We start from the raw sequence: 23,387 nt of genomic DNA, 5'->3' as shown, positions 1-23,387 counted from the left end.
CTCCAGTCTGGTAGAGGCAAAGGGAAAGAGAAAGTAGAAAGGCAGCAAGGAGAAGAAAGAAGAGAATTGTACATGCCCTCTGCGTACACCGCAGGATGGCAGGCAGGACTCTAATAATCACTGCATGGATCTTTCTGGAAGCCATCTCGGTAATAGCTGGAGACCCTCAAAAGTCATATTTTGGGCTGCATTTCAAGAAACCCTTTCAAAATTGGGAGGCTTCATGCTCCCATTCTGAAACATTCCTTCCATTTAGAACATGTGTGCACTTGAGACGTTGCTGAAGGCTGTGAATATGACATGCATTGTTAATCAAATAATGGTTCCCATTTATTGGTTATTGGCTATGTGTCAGCAGTGACTTTCTGCTTTTTTTCATTTAATTCTCTTAACAACCAAAGAGGTGGATAAGGATATTATCCTCATTACACATACGTGAAATTGAGACTTCGAAACCCTCGGTAACTAACTCAAAATTGTATTGCAAGGAAGAGTTGGAGCTGGAATTTATAAACAGACAGGTTGTCTCAAGAGCTTCCCCCTCTCCTTTATTTTTACCACTAGGCCCTCCTGCCTCTATTGAAATGTTTTTAATGAGAATCCCTCCTAAGTTTGCACGATGAAGGCCCCTTTGTCCTACTGGTCTGTATGCAGCCTTCCATCTCTGGAAATTATTTACACAGTATGGTGGTTAAACTTTGGTCTCTGGAATCAGAACAGCTTTCCAGTCCCAGTGTGCTTCTTGCCCTCTGTGAGACACTGGGCGAGTTATATCATGTCTCTGAGCCTCAATAACTATAAAATAGTATCACGTTGCCACCGACTGCACAGCAGTGTTGTGAAATCCCAGAGAGATGATCCAGCTAGGGCTTACGCAGCGTTTGGCACATAGCTCAATCCAAAGTTCTCCAGGAAAGGGAGTCCCACTGTATGGAGCAGAGAGGCTTAGTCAGGGTTTCCATTTAACCTGAAACTCTGTTGGTCTCAAAAGGGTTTGGTTTCTTTATTGAAAAATGTGTTAAGCACAGTCCAAGTTTTAGGTCTGGAGAAGAAAGCAATATACCTCTTTAGGGTTTCACTGGACATGTCTCCCACAGCTCTGAATTCCACCACTCAAAATGCCCAGAAGAGGCTGCCTGCCTAGTAGACCAGTGGGAGGAGCCCAGTGCCTGTGTCCCGGCTAGCTTCCTGGCCATCTCTCTCCCCTAAGTGCCTGACTTTCTGCAGACTTTTGCGGTATTTCTTGCTTTTGAATTTATGAAACTATTAGCCTGAAATCCAAACAAAACACCTAGTTTTAATAGCTTAGTCAGCAGGTGGTTCAGCAACAATTTCAAAATCTAGAAGCAGTAGTAAGTTCCCAGAGGAGTAGCTGTTGTTGTTTGGAAATAATTCTCCAAATTGCATTTATTTCACAAAAGTCGGGGGTCACAAATTCAAGAGTATTGCGAATTCTAGTCAATTAGATATCTCGATCAAAATAGATCTGTCAAGATGACATGCCATCTAAAGAATCAATTGGGATGGAAAAATAATTTAGCTGCTGCTGTTGTTATTTATGTTCTTTATTATTATTTTACAGTTTGTTGGAGCCAGGGATCTGGACATGGACAAGTGCTGAGCAGTTCATGACAGGTGTCACACTATTTGATATAAATGCATCCTCCTCTGTTTGGTGTTTATGCTGTACTAATGGCCAAATGGGTGAAAAACATTTGCTGAACGGTTAGATAGTGAATTGCTGAGCTCAGAAAGGGGATGGCCAGGATCTTTTCCAGCTGTGTGTGAGGTCATCTCTTCTCCTCTCTCCCCCAAGGCAAAACTTCTATGACTCACCAGAAAATAACAACCCCTAATACCTAGGATTATATATTGGCATTATCTTGGTATACGATTGAAGGCCACATAACCAATTACTCATTTCAAATAGAGGATGCCATCTATCAAAGACAGATCTTGGAACTGCAATTCAACACCACTTCCGTCAAGCATTACCAATGAAAACAATGAAAAAGCACACACAACACACACACACACATATACATACATTTTTTTCTCCTTCAGATCATAAAGGGAAGGGATAAAATAGCAATGAATGAAGAGGTTGGGGGAAGAGTCTTCAATGAGGGGTGCCCTGCTTTACTGTTGCACCATTCCATTAGCTTAATCTGGACTTGGAGAGGGGTGATGAGCCAATCAGTTTATTCTTTACCTCCTCTCTTATTTTTCTCAATAGTGAGTAATCTAAACTCATTTTGAGAAAATGCCCATTGTGTCTCACCCTGTCTGGGGCCAGGAACTCCTATTCTTAGAACTGGAGCCTGTGTTAGAGCCCAGTTGGACCCTCTACATGGAGAGAAATGTGGTTCAGGGTCCAGGGTCTTGCCCAAGGTCATGCTGATGTGGTGGAAAGGTCACACCTATGACTCACGCTCTGTGCCCTAATCTGTTTCTCTTTCCACCATGGAACACCACCTTTTAGAAGCCACACAATTGACTGCGATGTCAGACTTCTCCAGGTGTTAGATAAATAAGAACAGTGAAATGATAGCTACTCATTGCAGTTTCAGAGCCCAGCATAGTCTAGTGTAGGGCATAAATATTATCTAAAGGTCTCCTGTTCTCTGATCATATATGGATAGCCTTTGACAGTGCTAGGCTTCTCTTTGTAGCTGAATAAAAATCTGTGATCTCTTTTGGAGTTCCTCCTTTCTTCCTCTGGCTCCAGGCCTTTGTCTGGTTCTCTGGTCTTTGTCCCATGGTTCAGGGTGATCTGCATCACTAGCAGCTAAGTAGCTGAGCCACAGAAATAAAGCTAGTGCACGCCCACCGGGGCTGCGCACTCTGCCAAGCACTTCGCACAGTCTCTCACTTGGAGAACCCTCAGAAAGTTCTTTGTTTTACATTCCTCCCAGCTAATTGAACTATTAACTACTTCATCTGTGATCCCTGACTTCTTGAGTCTGATCTTCGCTAAGATAACAAATCCATGCGTGAGTTATGAGCAAGTTTGGAATGAAGAATGTTGGTCTCTAAGAATGTTAAATCTCTAAGGGAAGGTGGGGAAATCTCAGACATGCTGTAATCCATAGTTAAGAAGCCTGGAAGCTCTGATTTATCGATCGCCTTTTCTAGCTGGCCTCCCAGCTGATGGTTTTCCGTCATAAATTAACATTTAAAAGAATCTTCATTTACATAAACCATACATAAATTTAGCCCCTCTGGACTAAAAGCCCATTACATAATGCCCCTGCTACTCGTGAAGGGGGGAAAGGTTAGTCATCAGGTTGGTGATTTTTTTTCCCCAAAAATACTCAAGAGAGAATTCCTTTAAATACCAAGATTCCCTTGTGAATTCAAAGTATGATTCAGTTTACACATATTTTTCAGAAACACATCTGTCACGTGTAAATCAAAACGCATTTGAATAATCTACTTGCCATCCTGAAAACTATCATTCTTTCTTTTATGTCTGTATCTTTTCTCTTTTACTGCTGCTGATGACTCTCCTGCTGTAACAGAAAAATAAAAAGCCCAGGTGAAAGCAGAGGAATTGCAGGGGACCACTGCTGAGAAAGTCTTTCCTAGGGAGAATGGGGTGACTAGGGCTGCTGCATTTACAATAGTGGAGAATCTGCACCCCAAATGTGTTGCCCTAGTTTTGAGGTTTGTCTGATTCAACTTCATCATCCACTCTCTTCATGGCCTTCTGTGCACATTTTGCTAACCTTCATTGGTTGTATCTTACGTAACAAGCACTGCACTAGGCTATTTGAATATGTTATTACAATTCGTCCTTAAACAGCTCTGTAAAGTAGTTATTATTTTCCCATTGCATATTTAGGAAACTGAGGCTCGAAAAAGCAAAGTAATTTCATTCAGTCATTGACTTAGTATATCAAGGAACTGCTCATTGTTCATTGGTAATTTCTTTTTTGGTGAGGTTTAATTGTTTAACATATGCTTATTTAGCCTGTCCCTTGTATCAAGCACTGGGCTGCAATGAGGAACAAAGAGGGGAGACATTTTGCACCATCATAGAAGCCAAGGTAAAATTGCAATAAAGCAGAAGTGGATTTAATGGGGAGAGGGGTTTGAGAGAGGCGTTAGTCCTAGTTAGGACTCTTGAGGCAGGCTTGTGGTTGCAGAAATCCAGTGAGTTGGAATTCATTTTATTCAGGAAGGTTTGAGGGGGAAGGAGCAGCATGTGCAAAGGCCCTGAGGAGCTCGGGGAGCCCTGAGCAAGGCCAAATCTGAAGAGCACATTGAGAAGCATCATTTTTATTAAGCCAATAAAAGATATGAGGGGGTGGAGTGGGGAGAAACGACTGCAGGAACAATTTTTAGTTTGTTTTTAGACAATTCTGGATGTGAACAGAGAAGGAACATGAGGGGCTAAGTGTACTTGGGGGACCCCTCTTGGGAGGTAATGCAACCGTTTAGATGAAAAATGATGGGGACTTAGACTGGAGTGATGGGTGGAGATGGGAAAATGCACAGATTTGAAAGACTTTTTGAGCATAAAATCAGAGTGGCTGTTGGAGAGGAAGAAAATAGAAATATCACAAACGATACCCAGTTTTCTGATTAGCCAAAATGAATGGCTGGTAGGCCATTCACCAAAATAGAAGGCATAGAAATAAGACCAGACTGGAAGAGTACATTATGAGCTTTCTTTGCATGTGACTATTTCAAACTGCCGTTGAGCTAGAGTTGTTCAGGGAATAGAAGCAGGAGGTCTCCTGCTCAGAAGATTGTTGAGAGCTACTGAGCAGTGTTCGCTGCTGAAGGCATGGGTGTGGATCAGCTTTATGGAAGAGGAAGTACAAGCAGAAGCAGGAGCTTGCCTGGGAAAGGACCTTGGGGCTCTTCAGTGTTTAGTGCTTTGAATTTGAGTTTGGATGAGAGAAAAAGATCAGTCAGGAAGTTAACAGGAAAGTAAGGCTATTTTAAAATATCAGAAGCCCAAGAAAGACTGTTTTAAGAAGGAAGGTATTGCTCGAAGAACCAAATACTTCTGTAAATCAAGTGTAAAGACTGACCAAATACCTACTGGATTTAATAGCAAGTTAAATGGTAACATTAGTGAAAAGTGTTTCAGTCTGGTGATGAGACCAGAACTTAGATGTTAGTGAGTGAAAAACCAAATGGGAGGTAATGAAATGCAGAGAATAAACAAAGATGGCTCTTACCTGACATTTGGGTGCTCAGAGGAGAAAAGAACAAGTCATAACTGAAGGAATGTGATAGTGGAGTATGTTGTTGGTTTTGTGAATGTGTGTGTATGATGTAAAGACAAAGATTTACCTTCAGAAATGAAGTTGTGGAACATATGACAACATGGATGAACCTGGAAGACATGTGTGAAGCAAGCCAGATATAAAAGGACAAATACTGTATGATTACCCTATTGTGAATTAAGTATATTATGGGAAATATAAATATATTTTGTGAATTCTGAATTGCCTATATAGGACCATTTTTCTTTGAAACTGAACAAATGTAAGTTAATATTATAAAATATTAATATCAGACAAAACAAACATTATACTAAGTGAAGGAGGCCAGACACAGAGTACTACATATTGTATGATTCCATTCATATAAAATGTAAATATAAATCAATTTATAAAGATGAAACTAGATTAGTGGTAATGTAGGTCTGAGGAAGGAATGCTAAGGCATGCAGAGTATTTCTTTTTGTAGTAATGAAATTGTTCTAAAATTTTTGAGATGATGAATGTATAACATTGTGATTATACTAAAAGCCATTGATTATACACTTTGGATAGATTATATGATATGTGAATATATCTCAATAAAACTGCTTTTTTTAAAAAGATTTTTTTTCAATTTGTTTATTTCTCCCCACCACCCTGTTCCCCAGTTGTCTGCTCTCTGTGTCCATTAGCCGTGTGTTCTTCTGTGTCTGCTTGTCTTCTCATTAGGCAGCTTTGGGAACTGATCCTGGGACCTTCTGGAGTAGGAAAGAGGCGATTACTCTCTTATACTACCTCAGCTCCCCTGTTCTGCTATGTCTTCTTATTTTCTCTCTTCTGTGTCTCTTGTTGCATCATCTTGCTTTGCCAGCTCTCCACTTTGGCCGGCATCCTTGCTTGGGGCAGCATTCCTAGGTGGGCCGCATGGGCCAGCTTGCCTTCACCAGGAGGCCCTGGGAATCGATCCCTGGACCTCCTATATGGTAGATGGAAGCCCAACTGGTTGAGCCACATCTGTTTCCCTAAAACTGCTTAATAAAAAAATAAATAATGGTGCAAGAATAATTTATTGCTGTATAAAACATAAGCTTTATACAGCAGGGGAAACAGAGATTGATAGGTGAGAAATTTTCTTCGTTTTTTGTTTATTATTATTATTATTGAAATAATGAAAATGCTTTAATATTGATTGGAATGATGAACGCACAACTTCGTGATTATACCAAATACCACTGATTGTGAACTTTGAATGAATTGTATGCTTTAGTAATATATATCAATAAAATTGATTTGTTTTTTTAAAAAAACATTTACCTTCAAGATGTTCTTAATTTAATGGATGGAGCCAGTCAAAGAAACAATTACACAGCACTTTAATAAATGAAATTACATAGACAGTTCCTCACCCTGTCTTGAGGGCATGAGATGAGCAAGAAAGAGAAAGAGCATGCCATCTGTGGTTTAATTTGACATTCTCTTTCAGTTTTGATTGAGGCCCCCAAGCGAATGGTGCCAACTAAGCCCTTATTACAAAGGAATGTGATGAACCTCTGGCAGTTCTTGCAAAGGAGTTGACTGAAAACTGGTTTTAGCACCTTGCTAACTAACTGCCCTCCCTAGCCTCCCGAAGAGGTTGGCAAAGAGAGAGTTGGAAATTAGGGAGATGCCTCATGCTTCTTGCATAGAGTCCCGATGGTCTGTGAGTTGCACCCTCAGAGGTGAGGTGCTAAGGAAGCCCCTTTTCCTTTATCTCAAGACTAAGAGGTGAAACTACAAGGAAGCCATGCACTGGGTTCAGTATACCCGAGCTTGAGCATATTGTTGGACCAAACAAGAACAGAAGGGGCAGGCTGGCTTAGTGGCCAGTGGCAGGAGCAAATGGGGCTGCATTTGGGGAAAATCTGCTCTTCCAATAGTTGTGGTTCAAAGACCTGTGTTTCTGGAGCCTGAGATGTCAGCAAACCTGGAAGTTATAGGTTGGGGTTTTCTTAGATCCAATATGAGGAACCTGACAAATAATTCAGAGCAGTGAAAAAATAAAGGCCCAGAAGCAAAGACTGGCTTAGACAGAGGTGTGAAAGGTTGGTGGCAGAGGGTGAAATGGGAATAGGAATTGAGGAATTATATGCAGTGAAAGGAGTCAACCCTTCACCGAAGTTGGGAAAGAGATATAGTATGCACAGGAAGGTGTTTCTCAAGACCCAAGTATAACATCTGAGTGTGCTGAATCTGAGTGTAAACCATGTAAAGCCACATTTTCTTGCTTTCAGATTATGGCCCCCTCCTTCGCCCCGTTCAAGCAAATAACAGTTCTGCAACAACAATATCAAATATTTATTTAAAAGTAAATGAACCTTTTCCCTGGTTTATAACACATACCAAAGTATCTTAAAATTCTCTTTTATGTTCATATCTCAATAGTTCATATGCCCAGCAATTGCCCCCCTCCCACCTCAAACAGCTTTCCATTTTCAACCACCCCAAACTGTCCTCCAAATCCAATCAGCATATGTCTTTCTGCTCCAGTCTCCTTGGCATGCATTTAGAATCAGGCTATTAGGAGATGAACTCTGCCCTTTGTCCTCCATATTTGGCTATTTCTGCCCTCTCCATCTCCCCAAGCCCCCTTTAACTCTGTTGCTACCATTAACACAATGAGAGAGACATTTCAAGTGAAGGTCTAGGGGCAAAGGCTTCTGCCTCTTTGAAGGGACAGAAGAGAGGAACTTGAATATTCATGTTTTAGTATTCCTATTTTAATTCACATAAATACTCTTAAATGCTGCTGGAAGTGTGCAGAGGAAATGCAACCAAGAGAGTTGGCAGAGCGGGTCCTTGAGAAGGAGGACAGGTGAGGGAGGAACCTCAGGAAGAAGGAAGCTCTTCCTCCATTTCAGCAGGTAGGAATTGAAGGAGAACAGAGAGGGTCATAGAGAGAAGAAAGTTCAGGAGGTCTGGGTGTTAAAGGACTTTCATGCATGAAGCTGACATAATCACCCAGCTAATAATAAATGGTGAAGAAAGTAATTGTACAGTTGTACCAAATTAGTGGAGGAAAGCTATTACCCCAAAGTTCATTGTTTTGGCAAACCAGAATTCTTTTTCCTCCCTCCCTCCCTCCCTCCCTCCCTCCCTCCCTGCCTCCCTCCCTCCCTCCCTCCCTTTCTTCCTTCCTTCCTTCCTTCCTTCCTTCCTTCCTTCCTTCCTTCCTTCCTTCCTTTCTCTCTCTTTCTTTCTTTCTTTCTTTCTTTCTTTCTTTCTTTCTTTCTTTCTTTCTTTCTTTCTTTCTTTCTTTCTTTCTTTCTTTCTTTCTTTCTTTCTTTCTTTCTTTCTTTCTTTCTTTCTTCTTTCTTCCATTCATTAATAAAACAAACATTTCTTAAGCACCTTTCTAGGTACCAGGTACATAAAAGTGAACAGGGCACACAAAGTCTCTGCCCTCATAGACTCTTTATTCTAGTGAGGGAGAGGTAGAAAAGATCATTCACACAGAAACAGTTTAAAATATTGGTAATTTTTTACCAATTTAAAATATTGGTAATTTTTTAAAAGAAAATAATAGAAAGTTACGGGAAGAAAGAGGAAGAGGTAGGAGTGAGATCAGTTACTTTAGCTAAGGTGTCAGAGAATATCTCCCTTGAAATGATTTGATTTGTAAGCTCAGACCTGATTTCCAAGAGTGATAATCACAATTTTCATTCTCCTAAAGATGTAAAAGCAGTTGTCAATGACGTTAACAACTTAACCAAGGGAGCTAGTCGAATTTAGGAAAGTAAACCAAAATAATTTTTGTAAAGTAAATTTCTAAGAGTAACCCAGAAAGATTTTGAATGCCTTTTACTTGCTTATTTAAATGTGCTAAATTATGCATGTTGACTTCCCTGAAGAGACAAATTACTTTGGCTGTTATTTAGAAATTGCATAATCCTACAAAATGGGACAAAAACAAGGTGTTGGCACACCTAAGGGGAGAAGGTGGTGAAGTAGAGAAAGTACTAAGATGGCCAGCTCTAACCCTACTATATGATTTCTTAATCCAGGATCATTTTTCTTTATTTTATATTGATCTCTTATATGCATCCTTGCAAACCCTTTAAATTATTTGGGTAAAAGGTTGGATGTAGAAATAACACACCCTAGAAACTCAACAATTTCTCTTGTTTGGTTTTTCACTTCTCTGACCTCCAAGACTACTGTGGAAATCTGCATCTATCCTATTGAAATAAAATGAAAGAATCATGAATTTATAAAAGTTTGGCTCATTTGTAACTGGACTCCCCCAGAAACTGAGCAGATCTGAAGGAAGGTGATGTGAGTGGAGATGGTTCTAGCTTTATATAAGATTTCTTTGAACTAGGAGATAAAACATTTTAAACAATACTCAGATGCTTCCACACATACCCCTGATATCAGAATTCCTGGAAAATAGACATCGTAGTCATTTTTTAAAAATCTAGATTAGGAAGGTAAAAAGGAGTGGAAGGCAGGCAAACATTACAAAAGCCCTTGAAAGATAAAAAGCTGCCTTGTTAATGAGGGTGAAAACACCGGCCAGAATTCCTTGCCTAAAATATGAAATTGTTTTAGGTTCTCTCAAATTAAAAATAAATCAAGAGCACATCTATGTGCACTAAAATGTAATAGTTAGCAGTGACTACACCCTTTTGCATGCATGCAGTTAAATTTTAGAGTCGTGTCTATGAATTCTATGTTTGTTCATTCAATAGACAAGCAATTGATAGTCATTACCAAGGCTTTTAGGATGCAATTTCTGATTTGCTGCGGAGGTGACCGTAAAAAAAATTCCCCGCTAGGTTTTCTTTTTGCTACCTTGCCAGCGTTCAGCTTATTGGGAACATTCTACCTCCTTGTTTTATTTCAGTACATTGCTTGTATCAGCACTCATCAATAGAAATAATGCAAACTACATGTTATGTTCTAATATCATCTGTAATCAATGAAAGTTTACATTTCTTTCATGCTATGTATCTTTGAAATCTGGTAATGGCTATTGGACCACATAGGCTTAGGCTGCTTGCAAATGTCCTTTACCTGGATAATCCAAACGACAATCCTTCTGGGTTGCTATTCACCAGGTATAATGTTGGTGGAGTTAACAGAAGGAAACTGGCTCCAGAACTCATTTCTGTAAATAACCTGTATATTATTGTTATTGTGCAGGGCTGCCTGAAAACAGCTGTGGATTCTTGTTAAAAGGGCTAACTTGAAGATAAATCTTGTTTGAAGCCTCAGAGGAACTAAGTTGACTTTGATAATTAAATAGAGTAATGATCATATGCTGAATACTGTAAATAAAAATTTATTAACTTATGCTACACATGACAAAAATACTCTACACGGTAGAAATGTATTTTTGGCTCAGAGTTTCTCTAGTGTTCTCTGTGGAGGAAATAAAATAAATTTAGCAGTTTCAAAAATAAAAAACAAAAACGAAAAACAAGCATTTGTTTACCTCTACTACATGCCAGTGCTCTGTTAGGCAAGTCCCGGAAGTATAACAGCCGCATCCCTATCCTGATTGGGGTGTGAGCTCTTAATGAGTTTTCCTGTTAAGATTGTCACCATTGTGAGATAAAGAAACATGGAAGTTGAATGACAGAAATATCAATAACATACATATTAGTATATCCTGGACGTTATCTAAAAGAAGGACACCTCTCTGGTAGGAAACGCTGCGAAGGAAAATCTACCAGTTCAGTGTGGCCACTTGCTGTGTCCATCAGGTGAACCTTCAGTGACTGCGCTTTTCTGATGAGCTAGGAGGTGCCTGGAAACGTTCCGGGCTCCGCAGTGGGAAGGTGACTGTGTTGCTGGGGAATTATTATCATTCTGGATACACATCCAAAGGTCTCTTCTGAGTGGAGAGCTTCCATTCCCTGTGGTCAGAAGCCCTTGCTTGCTAAGAATCTGAAGACTGTTCCTGGTGAATGTTTCAACAGCAAGCAACCCCCTACTACCTGCTTGCGCTTGGGGGCAGGATGTAAGGTGTATTTGAACTCAAGAGCTATAGGAACCAACATTATTGCAACTTACTCCCTTAGTCTCAAACTTAAACTGAGTTATCTTGAGCAAAATCAGGTTTCCTCATTTATCTATCCTAGAGGATTTCTTTGCTGCGGTACTTGAAGTTACAGTCCCGAGGCAAACAGGTGGATATGCCGGCGCATACTCTTTCATTCTTATGCAGCCATCCTCCCTTTGTGCCTGTACTTAAGTCCGGAAAAACCACTCCAGCTGCCAGGTGCCCTATAATCTGCGACAATGTTCTCTGATAAAGAAATAAAATGTATGATTTCTAAGAGTTTAGGACTGATTTATCCTTTTCATCTATTCTGACATGATTTAATGTTCCAGAACTTGTAAAGTGAACTGATTTTTTTTCTTTTTTCTGTTGTAAAATTGGTGAATAATTTATCAAGTGAGTGAAAGAGCCACGGCTTTCAATTATTAAAATGCAGTTTGGTTTGGAAAAAAAGACATTAGAGATATTTGCATTTGGCCCTTTCGTATGTCTTTGTGTAAGAAACTCCTACAAACTCAGGGAAGGGTAAGGTGAGCTTCAGTGATTTATGGGGTGACTGAGAAGGAGCCAAAAAAAAAAAAAAAGAAAGAAAGATCACCAAACAAACAGACGAATAATAGGGACAACTTTCATTTATTTAAGACAGCGCTTTTTTCCAAGCAAATAACCTTTGTCGCATCTCCTGAGAAATGACATTTTCTTTCCCTTATGCTTTGCAAGGACAGTAGATGAGTTGGAGGGGTGGAATTGAAATAAATGAAAAGAAAGGCATCCACTGACTGCTTCTCATTCCTTCCCACTGTCCATCCTTCACTGAGCCAGTTGAAAGCATGACTGGGCGTCTATTTGTCACACATCAGCGACAGCGCACAGCCTCTGATCTCCAGAGAATATTATCCATTCCAGTTAGTCCGACCCAAAAAATAAACTCATGCTGGGCCAGGAAAATAAGGAGAAATCTAGACAGCTGGTATTTTACACTTCACATCGGGTGTGAGGAGCATGGTCCTTGACAATGGCTTACCCAAAAGAATAAAGGCACTCAGATCCCCCTGCACGTAGACATGTCAGCTCCTGCATTTGGCCTTTTCTTGTTCCTATCCTCCGTTCTTTACCCATCTTTGCCAGCCTTGCCAATAATTTCTCTTCAGTGGCACTTCCAATGGCTACATTTCCCTCTGAACATCTCCCTGTCCATGCTGATGTTGGGAAAAGTCCATTCCATCATGGTCTCAGGAGCAACAAGACACAGGCTGGTACATTGTAGACCACTAATCTGCTCTTGACTTCCTGTATACTAACTACACTCCTGAAAGAACTGTCACTGAAACTGGAAATATATCTTATATGGCCGTCAGCAGAGTGCGTTACAAAACTAAGACTTGCTAGAAAGCATGACAGAGTTGCTGATGTGTGAGCAGGGTCTTTAAAAATGAAAGTCCCTTACATTGGTTGACTCACTCTTAGATAGAAACATTTCTCATCCCACCAACCCTACCTATTTCTTTCACATTTCCATCACTTATTTTGAAGAGGAGAAAAGTAAAGACACTGTAGGATGCAATTTTAGTGCACCCATTTTCTCTTTTGCATAGTTCTGGAATGGGCATCACTATCCTCATTTATAAGTCTAGAAACACTACAATATGCTTTCATCTTCCGTAGCTGCTAAGGGGCAGAGTTGGTGTTAAATCCAGGTGGCAGGATGTCTATTTCATTCCATTCCATTAGGCTTCCTCTTTAAGGATTACGCAAGTGCGAAAGACTGGAAAACAGGAATTGCATTCTACCCATCCTACCCCTTGTTTCTCTGTCTCAGAACAAGGAATTGGAACATGAAATATATAAGCAGGGTCTTAGAATGATAGAATATTATAGTCGAAAGGTGCCTTGAGTCTGACTTAGTCAGTTCTCTCCTTTTAACCATACAACTGAATCTCTGTCTCCTGACCATGAACTGGAGATGGACTGTCTGTAATTTCTACGCAAGGCATGGCCACACTCTGGGATGTGAAAGCTAGGCATATGGAAGTACTCTCAGGAAAAGGATTATTTGTGAAGATAAGAGAGGTTTTGCAAGGAGAAAGCGAAGGCACAGACTTTGAAGACAATTGTGGCAGATTGTATTTCCAAAGATGCTGCACCCATGTCCCCTAGCCCACATGCTCTTCTGCAAATTGACCTTTCCCCCATTCTCTCATCTCATCAAAAGATGAAGTCTAATCTCCCTTTCCTGGATCTTCATCTGCCCTATGACTTGCTTGCAAACCACAGAATATGGCAAAAGTGACACGGCATCTCTTCTGAGGCCAACTTGGAAAAGACCATGCAGAGTCTGTCCATCTGCCTTGAAACAGTCATTCTGGATGAGCCATGTAACAGAAAGTTGCCTATCCAGAGACTGCCATGCTGGAGAGGCTCCCAGCTGGAGCCCACCTGCCCAGTCATCCCTGCTAGATGCTGGGTTTATGAACTAAGAGCCATCTTGAAGAGGAGCCTCCAACCCCAGCTATGACAGTCTCAGTTATCCGAGTCTTCCTCCATCATTTGAGACACCATGGAGCATTCCTGTCTTCTCCTAATTCCTGACCCATAGAATAGCTGCTCATAAAGCATGGCTGTCATTGAACTCTACTAAATTTCAGGTAGCTTGTTATGGAGCAGTAGAAAACAGAAACAGTATTCAGTATGTGCAATAATGAAAATAGGCAAAGAAACGAAAGAGCTTTCAATATAGGATTGGCTAGGTGAATTGTGGTAATCCATACAATTGAATACTCTGTAGCCCTTATAAGAATATTGTAGAATAATACGTGTTATGGAAAGATGTTAAACATATTGCAAACTGAAAAAACATTCAGTAGCAAAGCAGTGTGTGCACTATAATATTCTTTGTACAAAGAAGAAAGATAAAATTGTATGTATATATGTATGTGCATGTGAGTGTATGTGTATGTGAGTCCATTTCTGTCTGTGTGGGGTGTACATATATACAAAAACTCCTAAGTGGTTATCTCTAGACAGCAGGAATGAGGAGGCAGGATATGGATGTCATAGAGTGCCAAGAGAAATTTACTTCTCATATTATACTTTTTCTACTTTTTGATTTTCTACTATAAGTTTGCATTATTTAGAAATTAATTCTTCCAAAAATGTCAGGCAATGAAAATTCGGTATCTAATTCCAAAGAGAAATGAAATGTTCTTTATTGCAGTTGCCAGATGAGGTTGTATATTTTCAATTTTAATTGCCACAAATGCAATTAATTTTTTTTTAATATTTGAGAAAGTCCTCTTACACCTAATATCCACTTCATTATCAGTATAGCTTCATCCTAGGTACATGCATGAGATAATATAAAATGTGATGTCATAAGAAGCAGATCATATTATTAGGGAATTCATTGTCATTTCTTTCTGCACTCCTTGACCCCCAACCAAATCAGTATAAACAGCATGTTTAACCACAGGCAGAAATTAACTCAGTCACCCAAAGAGAATGGTAATTAGCAATATGTGTTTTTAGATTATTGGACACGGATGCTCTTTTTTAGTGGTTACCCATATTGTGTTTTGCAGTCATTGAAATGTGGACCCTTACCAGTAGCCCATATTCGGGACATCTATTTCACGTGGCGCCCGCCATTGTGCTCTGCAGACAATGTCACAGTCCATTTAGGAAGACAGCTTATGCCATGGCTCATGTGGAGACGTGTGGCATTTGGTGGCAGGGTGCATTTGTGGCTCATTGGTAAGTTAATTTATAAGATGGAAGAGAAGGTAGGGGAGAAGGGATAGCACATGATGCCAGGTGGAGGATGACCATTTCCCATGATGAATCCTAAATTTTTGTCCCAAAGCACAGGGTAGGGATAGCTTCATGCAATTAAACTTCTTCCTTTGGAAGCAGTCTCCTGTTGGAAGCCATAGTTTTTATACTGTTGTGTCATAGATCTGAGCAGCCATTTCTCAGCCGTGATATAAAGCTTTTGGGTACATCAGCTATATATTTTGTAAAAATAAGTTTATAGCTCCTGATTTTTTTTTTTTTTTTGCATGGCAAGTCACTTAAACTTTTACTTATGGCCACTATTGAAATATTGTGCAAAACTACAAGGATCACCCTGAGTTTGTATATGGCAGTAAACAGTTTTCATATGAACAAAGCAAAATCTTAAGCTGTTTTGTAACTTGGGATACAAATTTTCTTTTCTTTCCCAAGACCCAGTCAAATAAAAAAATCCCAGGCAATCATTCTCACCTGTTTGTCTCCTCACATTATTTTTCTTGTTTCTTTGGCAAGTCCTCTCTAAAGCAACCACTATTCTACTGCATCCATACACAGTTACCTTTCCTCAGTCATTTTCTTTGACTTCTTGACTACACTCTTCTCAAGTCTGCCTTTCCTGACATGGCATGTCCTTCACTTTCTGCTCCTTTTCCAGAAGCCTCTGCTTTATCCACTGGCTTGTTCCTAAATGGCAGGCGCACCAAAGTACAATCATTAGCCCTCTAATATGTATTCTCCCTCACATGGTGTTCTTGTTTATCTGCTCATGTGAATTTTTTCCAAATGGCTAATCCTGGCCTTAATCTTTTTTGGAACTTTGGTTCTATGATATGTAATTTTAAAGATGCCTTCCAGCACTATAAATCGACAGTCCCATTACATCTAACTGCTCACTAGGTATTTCCTCTTACATGCTCTGCTATTATCTCAAACTCACCACATCTAAGCCCAAACACAACATATGAAGCATACTAAAGAGAGCTCATATAGAACTTGGAAATACAGTAGATCCAGGATTTGGTTTTGGCTCTGCAACTTATTGGTCTTGTGCAATTGAACAGTTTGCAAAACGCTCCTGATATGCAATCCCTTCATCTGGAAACTGAGGATAAACTTATAGGGATTTATGATGATTCAATGAGTTAATGAATGTAAAGTTGACAAGTAAATACTCAATACACGTAATTAATGTTCACTGCCTTCTCTTTGATTTTGCCCATCATCCTGATTTCCCTGTTACTGTCATTCCCCTATTTAATCAGAATCAAAGCTTCAGCATCATTCTTGTTTACCAACCCAACCTAAATTCAATCATGCTGTATAAGCCCTTCTTCAAAATGCCATTTGTACCTGTCCTTTATTGTTATTCCCATTGGAACTAGCCTAGCTCAGAGCTTTAATTCCTTAACACCTGGAGTATTACAACAGCTTCCACAGACCTTCTTGTCTCCAGGGCTAATTAATTCTGTGCTCTCTGAAGGTATTTTCCTAATTCATCTGTCACATCTCCCATGAAGAATGATTATGTATGTGTGCCTAGTGCAGTGCCTGACATGAAATAGCTATTAATATGAAATGCTTCCTCACCTCTATTTAAAACACACACACACACACACACACGAACTTAAATGGCCTCCACCCCTTACAAAATGCTGTTTTACGACTGCCTTTGCATGACTTCAGTATTTAATTTCTTGAATAAACCCTCTGCTGCGCCTTCCTCCTTGGGGTTCCTTGCCCTCTAACCTGACCATTCTTGTTTTAAAATGAAAGTCTCACCTCCTCTATGTCTTTCCTAACCATTCCAGGTGCAGTTCCTTTCTCTTTATTCTCCTAACCACACTGTGCATTTTTGGAACTATTCACTGGGCGCTCAAATGCAGGAAGGAAAGTGCTTTTATACCCGTACTTCCCTAATTTCCACTGGCTGGAACCCCCAAGCTCCCCAGAACTGCCCCTCCCCCTTCTGTCATCAATGTATGGAACCCCTTACTCTTCCGGTTTGAGGGAGATGAAGTATTCTCTCCCCTTGGACGCCTCTCATGGCCTCTGTGCAGTTGCTTTCCCACTCATTCTCAAGCAGGTCTAGGCATTTGGTGGAGTGTGCCCTCATCACACTTTTTACACGCCTCTCTTATAGCACTTTCTTCACAGTCAGTTTTCCCTGTGGCTTTCCTAGCAAGCTGGGTCTGTATTTCTTGTTCCTCTTCATATTCTCAGCCCCAGTGGGTTTCCTAACACACACGGGAAGTGCTTCGTAAATATTCATGAGGTAAAGTAAGGGGCGGGAGTCAGTGAGACATGATGGACAGGGCATGTTGATGAATGTCAACAAGATTCCAGAATGTTCTAGAAATACTGTGCATCTGTCTGGGGCAATAGCAAGATAACCCACAGTGGCAGAGCCTGGGGCAGAATGAAGGAATCTTCACCGGGCCATTCACCACCTTCATCTAAGGCTCCTGTTGCTTTGCTGACCCATTTCCCATTTATTTTCATCCTGATAGGAATTTGCATGTTGCCAGCAGCATGATGAACCATATTTGGTTTTGTAGTACTTTTGTTTTGCTTTATAGCACTTTGCCTTATATTTTCTTATGAAAATATTTACACAATTCATTTTTCATTTACTATTAGATCAAGTTGGCATTTTTAAATTACTTGGTAGGTTGGGAAATGCAAATCCCTAGTTCCCGAATATTATTGGTCATTCCTTTTTCGTTTGCCTTTCCCCCTGTCCTTCCACAGTTGGGAATTTTCCTTGAAATGTCCCCAGCCTGAACGCCAGACAACTTCTCTTCTGGAAGGGAAAAAGTCAGAAAGAGAAGGAAAAAGTTGGGTTAAGTCTCCTTAGCCCCTAACCACAGGGCTCGAAAGCAATGACAGTGAGATGTACTAATTTATCTTATTTTACATAATTAGAGTTAGGGGCTATTGAGCACAGAATGCAAATGTATGCTAAATATGCAAATTAGTCACATTTCCCAGATTTGGAGAAGGGGGAAATGTGGTCGCCTTATGGTAGATGGTTCTCTCTTATCTGTGAACACAACTTTTCAGCACTACAAATGCAAGCAACTGCGCAGTCACAGTTGGGGCTGCTAAATTGGAAATTCAGTTTAGGCTGATTTGAAAAAACAACAGCATTTTTGCAATCACTAGTGTATCTTTTATAATGGAGCTGGCCGTGCCATTTCTTCTTTTCTGAAAATAGAAAACCTAAAAAAAAAAACACCAACAGCAACTAGAGGCCTTGCCCAGTTTTTAATACAAGGTCTCATCCTAAATAAAAGTATGGGGTAAAAGTTTATTTAGGACAGTGCTCTGACCTGGTCATATGCCCAGAGGTGCACCCTTGCCCAGACCCCTCTTCAGGGTCTGCCCAGATGGGAGTGTGGTCAGAAGACAGCCTAGCTGCCAGCTCCTCCAGTCCTCTTAGGTGCAGTGGACTGTCTCCTTCATGGCCTCATCCTGCCCTTCTCAGGGCAGCGCACACCCAGTGACCCAGGAAGGCGGGGGCAAGCTCCAGCCACCTTGGGCCACCAAGGTGGGGCCATGGTGACGCACGATGTTATTGCCCTGGGACTCCGCAGCGGTCCGAAGCATTGCTGGGCAGTGCCTTTCTCTCCCTGATCTCGCATCCTTGCGGGAGGCAGGTCACTCATCAATATCTTGAACCCCAGACTGCAATTCAGCTTCTGCTTCGGGAACCCAAGCCCTTGGACCTTCATCACCTGCCCCATTTTCCTTCCAATTTAGACATTTTTCTCTAGAGCCAGAGGTCACGTTGTCTCCCAGAACTCCCTGGAAATGGTTATCAAGTGAAGAAGTTCTTCATGTGAATAAAGCTTAGAGAGTGGTATTAACATTTCAGGCTGTGGTGGCTCCAGGGTTTTGGAGAGCTGGTCAGAAGCCCCTCCATCCTGCCATGAGAACAACCATGCAATTGTAAGATGGGCCTCCTAGCAGCACAATTTTCAGCCTTGTATTCCACTGTGTTAATGCTCTAGCCAACCACGACAAAAGATGAGGACTGGAGGGTAGGGATGGAGTGTGTTGTCCTCAGGTTCAGCAGTATAAAACTCCACGTCAGAGGAAAGATGGAGACCTGGGCGGGTGTCAGTTTCAAATTACTATCCGGACTCAGTCAAGGGAATTATGTACAATTACTTGAAATTGGTATGTAACATTATTACAAGGAGTAGAATAATATGACCATTCTACCAGTAATTTGGCTAGTAATTTGGTGGTAATCTCTCGTAATTACTGTAAATGCTAACCAGTTCATTTCCCAACTCACATTTCCTTATGGGCATTCACTTTATTTCATACGTTCTAATTGACTTTTTGTAAAATGTGCTGATGCGGTTCTATAGTCCACTGCCTCACCTGGAGGTGAGCATCGGAAATGGCCAGGCATGTCCTCACGTCTGCCAGGCTGCTGCGTATCTCCAATGAATCCACATTGTTCTCACTCATTGTCATAATCAACTCAGATGTTTTTTAACACTGACTATCTGTGTGATCTCATAATAGAGGGAGATAAGCCACCTAGTGACTCAAAAGATGAGGCCCACTGGGTTTGCTACCTGAAAGACATAGGTAGGCATAGGCATACTTAGATTTTAAGAGTTTTAACAATACATTGTAGACACTCAGAAGAGTGTATCGGCTGTGGGTGTGTAGGAGCATGTGCAGGTTTTAATGATTTAATTTCATATTCTTGGTGGACTTACCGATTGGAGAAAGTCGGCGGAGCTGAGAGAGAGAAGGTAAGAGATGATGAACACAGGGAGGAATATAATGAAATGATTGGTGAAAGGGTTTGTTAGTAAAGGATTTAAGGAAAATTAGAGGATATTTCATGTCCATCTGGAAATTGAGCTGGATTATCGTTATGCAAATTGGGAGTGGAGATTAATTCTAGAGGGAAATAAACGTGTGCTTGGCATACCTCTGAAATTTCATTTCATCCTTCTATAAAATGAGGACTCAAAATGCCCCAAATTCCTGGGTTATCATAAGTATTATGAAACAATGTGTTTGTTTTTTTTTTTTGCTTATTTACTTTCCCAAAATGGTGTATGCATGATATAGTCTTTTCAAATATATTTCACTATCATTACAAATTTAAGTACAAGAAAAATCTATTTTTTCACCCTGATCTACTCTCTGAGTTAACTCATTATGCTCTTTCTGAAGATGGCTGTTATCTGGGACTTATTCTATAGTTTCTCAGGACAAGAATTTTAGTAGATGTTCAGAGTACCTTCACACTGAAGTTGGTTATTCTTACCCATCATATTTTTATCACATCATGTTGCTCTGAAGGAAGCAGCTCACTTTCTCAGTAACTTTCCCACTTTAATTTTTGCAAAATGTAACTCAGTTCATGGATTGCTACTAATTACTTGCAAAGCCTTACTTCTATTTTAAATCTTCTTCTCTAATAGCACCTCATCTTGTTTTTGAAACACAGTGAAGCGTTTCTGCCTCTGTCTCTGTGTGATATAGAGAAGGTCACGTGTTGTCGTCAGCTCATTTATTTATCCTCCCATGCCTTATTTGTCTTTAGGCTAATCAGGTCTTTGTAGCATTGTACTTTCATTACCAATATTTCAAATATACTTCTTATCTAAGTGCCTAGTTCAAAATATCTAATACAGTAGATGTGTCATCAATATCTGTGGAATAAAAATGAAATTGGAGTCAGTTGTTTCCATATTGCTTTGTTTTAGATTTTTGGCTCCGGACAGGAGAATAACTTCCTTATTTTAATTTCATTTGTATAAAGTGCCTCCCACTGAGCCATGTGAAGTGAGGTATGTTGAAAAATTGTTATTGTGATGCCTCTTGTCACCTGCATTAAGTGATGATTTCAGCCTCACACACGGGCCATCAATTCACCTGAGCCTTTGATGAGTTTGCTTTTTAACCGGAGTTATGCAAAATAGAATGTGAAGCACTTAATGCTGAGATCCTTGAATTCTAAGCTTGCTCTAGGCCCTACTTAGTCGTCATGCCCATAGAGAATGCTTGAATGTTCCAGATCTGAAATTTATGATCAACATTTCTTATGCCAGTCACCATCAGAGACCACTACCAGCCAATAAAAAAATCTTCTATCAAACTGTGCATGAATTCATGCCGTTATTCATGTGATTATTCTTCATATTATCTGACATACTATTGTCAGATCAAACAATGCAATAAAACTCCAAACACTTAGAGTAGAAGCTTCTAGACCCTATTCCTTTGGCCGTATGTCTAGACTTGACCATCCTAATTTGCACTGGTTCAGTCACTAGTCCTCAGTTCCTCTAATTCTGAGGAAAAGTTGCTCTGCACGTCCCCAGATTTAAGATTCGATCTAGAGGTGAAACCTGGGAAGGGGTGGGGAGAAGTTAAAAGCATCAGTGCAGATTCTCGTGAGAAATGCCCTGAGTCTATTGAAGGAAGCATGGCAGATTTCCTCCCAGCCACTCCACACCAGAGGGCTGAGGGCTCCAGCTAGGAGAGCTGCTGCGGGGAGGCCTTCAGACCTAAGGAACCTGCTTCTTACAAACTTTTAAATGTCCTCTAGAAGACTCTCAGGACAAGTCCCTGGAGTAAGTCAGATGACTGTTGTGGCCCCTTTTTACAGACAAGAATTAAGAACTGAGAAGCCAAATGAACTCCCGGGGGTCACAAAATTAGGTGTCAGCAAGCTGGGACCAGAGTCCATCAGCCTGCCTGGTGACCACAGCGGCTGTGTGCCACGTTCATTATTTGATACCACAGTTTAATTTTCATTATGCTAGGTTTTCTTCACCTTTCCTTTTATCCTCCTTCAAGTGAGTATTGCATCACCATTTAATTAAAAGAAAAACAAACAACTTTTCATTGACAGCTCTCCACCACAAGAGCTGGTCTTGTTGGCCAGCTCAGTTCCCGTCAATGACTGCCGTCCAAAATGCTGACTGTGAATTTCAAAACTGAATTTCAAACCTTCTCCGCAGGTTGAAAAGCTGCATTTTGCACATCCATCTCTGAAGAACATACTGCTGCTTCTCACTTTGTGGGGCATTTATCACTTATAAAAGGCTACTGCTGTCTCTCAGGCCACGGAGAAATGACGAGGGAGTTTAACCAGATTTCCGTTTCATTCGATAGAGAAATCTTTTCTCCCACAAGGACAACTGCTGCCAGGCACATCCTCTTATTAAAAATCACTCCCTGGAGAAAATTACACGTCTTTTTGCTTTGTTTCCTTTCACAGTCTGCGATTGTAAGCTCTTTCCCAACCCTGTCTTGAAAAGCAAAATCCACATCCTTTACCCCCAAAGAGCCACATTGGCAGGAGGTTTGTGCTTCTCCCTCAAGGCTGTTGTGTCCTGCATCCTTAGAAAGCAGCAGGTACGTTTGCCTTTTCTTAGCTTCCCTTCGTCTCCACCTTAGATTCTGAGCAGGGAAAGATAAAACTGGGGCATTAGCACATGCCTGGCCTTTCCAAATATCCTACCGTCGGCACATTTATATTAGATATTGATTTCTGTTTAATAGAAGAAGCCAGGAAAAATCACACTCTTTGTTGGCGTTCAAAGGATAAACCATAAAAGCCATTAAGGAGTACTGTAAGCACGAGGATGATTAATGGAACTTGAGGTACCGTCCACGGACCATTTCCAGATAATGTCTTTGAGAGATTCTATTGCTTCTGGCTGCAGTTCAGAGCTATTTATTTGCAAGGTGAAATTCTGAGTAATGATGGTTCCTGGGTAGCCCTGACTGACATGTTAAAGAGACAGACCTAGGTGCCTCTGAACTCTGAGCTCGCAGGGGCCACTGCAAGGAGCTGCTGGGAGACTTTGGAGGTCATGCCTTGCACGACAACACATCTGTCATTGTGACTTCCCTCCCTCTGTGCAGAGAGGCACCTCTCCACGAGGGCCTGCTGGGCCTCAGGTTCGCGGGGAAGAAGTTACAGAGAGCTCTCGTGTTCCTGTGAAACCAGTGTCCCTTGCATCGGAGTCGCTCTGGATTTGGACAGTAAGGGTCCTGAGAATAGCACCCCACCAGGGCCTGTGAGAACTGGGGTCTGCCTCTTTCACCCCTTTTTTGATTTGTCAGGATCTTATACAAAGTGCTTCAAATGTATCTATCACAGTTCCAGCTTTCTCTCATTTGCTAAAATCTGTCCCGTCTGTGTTAGTGTGTGCAAATTCCAACAATTATTTATTGACACCCCGGCATGCGCTGATGGAACACAGATAGAAATGTTATTTTGGGGGGACCCAGCCTGCCTTGATAAGTGGCGAAGCCCTGGCACCCAGAAGAGAGATTGGCACAAAGTAGAC

At 40.8% G+C, this 23,387-nt stretch overlaps 1 protein-coding gene and 1 non-coding gene across 6 annotated transcripts in view; both read left to right on the top strand.

Moving 5' to 3' along the window:
• Positions 1–23,387, top strand: part of OPCML (opioid binding protein/cell adhesion molecule like) — a 1,279,663-nt gene that overhangs the window by 741,052 nt on the left and 515,224 nt on the right. The gene's annotated exons all lie outside the window — the stretch shown is intronic.
• LOC111762918 (small nucleolar RNA SNORA32) lies at positions 9,959–10,080 on the top strand. Its single transcript, XR_002795912.1, has one exon. It is a non-coding gene; the product is annotated as a small nucleolar RNA SNORA32 (small nucleolar RNA).

This window comes from Dasypus novemcinctus, chromosome 27, assembly GCF_030445035.2.
Source record: "Dasypus novemcinctus isolate mDasNov1 chromosome 27, mDasNov1.1.hap2, whole genome shotgun sequence".
NCBI classification, from domain to species: Eukaryota; Metazoa; Chordata; class Mammalia; order Cingulata; family Dasypodidae; genus Dasypus; species Dasypus novemcinctus.
Note: the sequence above shows the minus strand (reverse complement) of the source record. Positions and strands in the feature narration are given on the sequence as shown.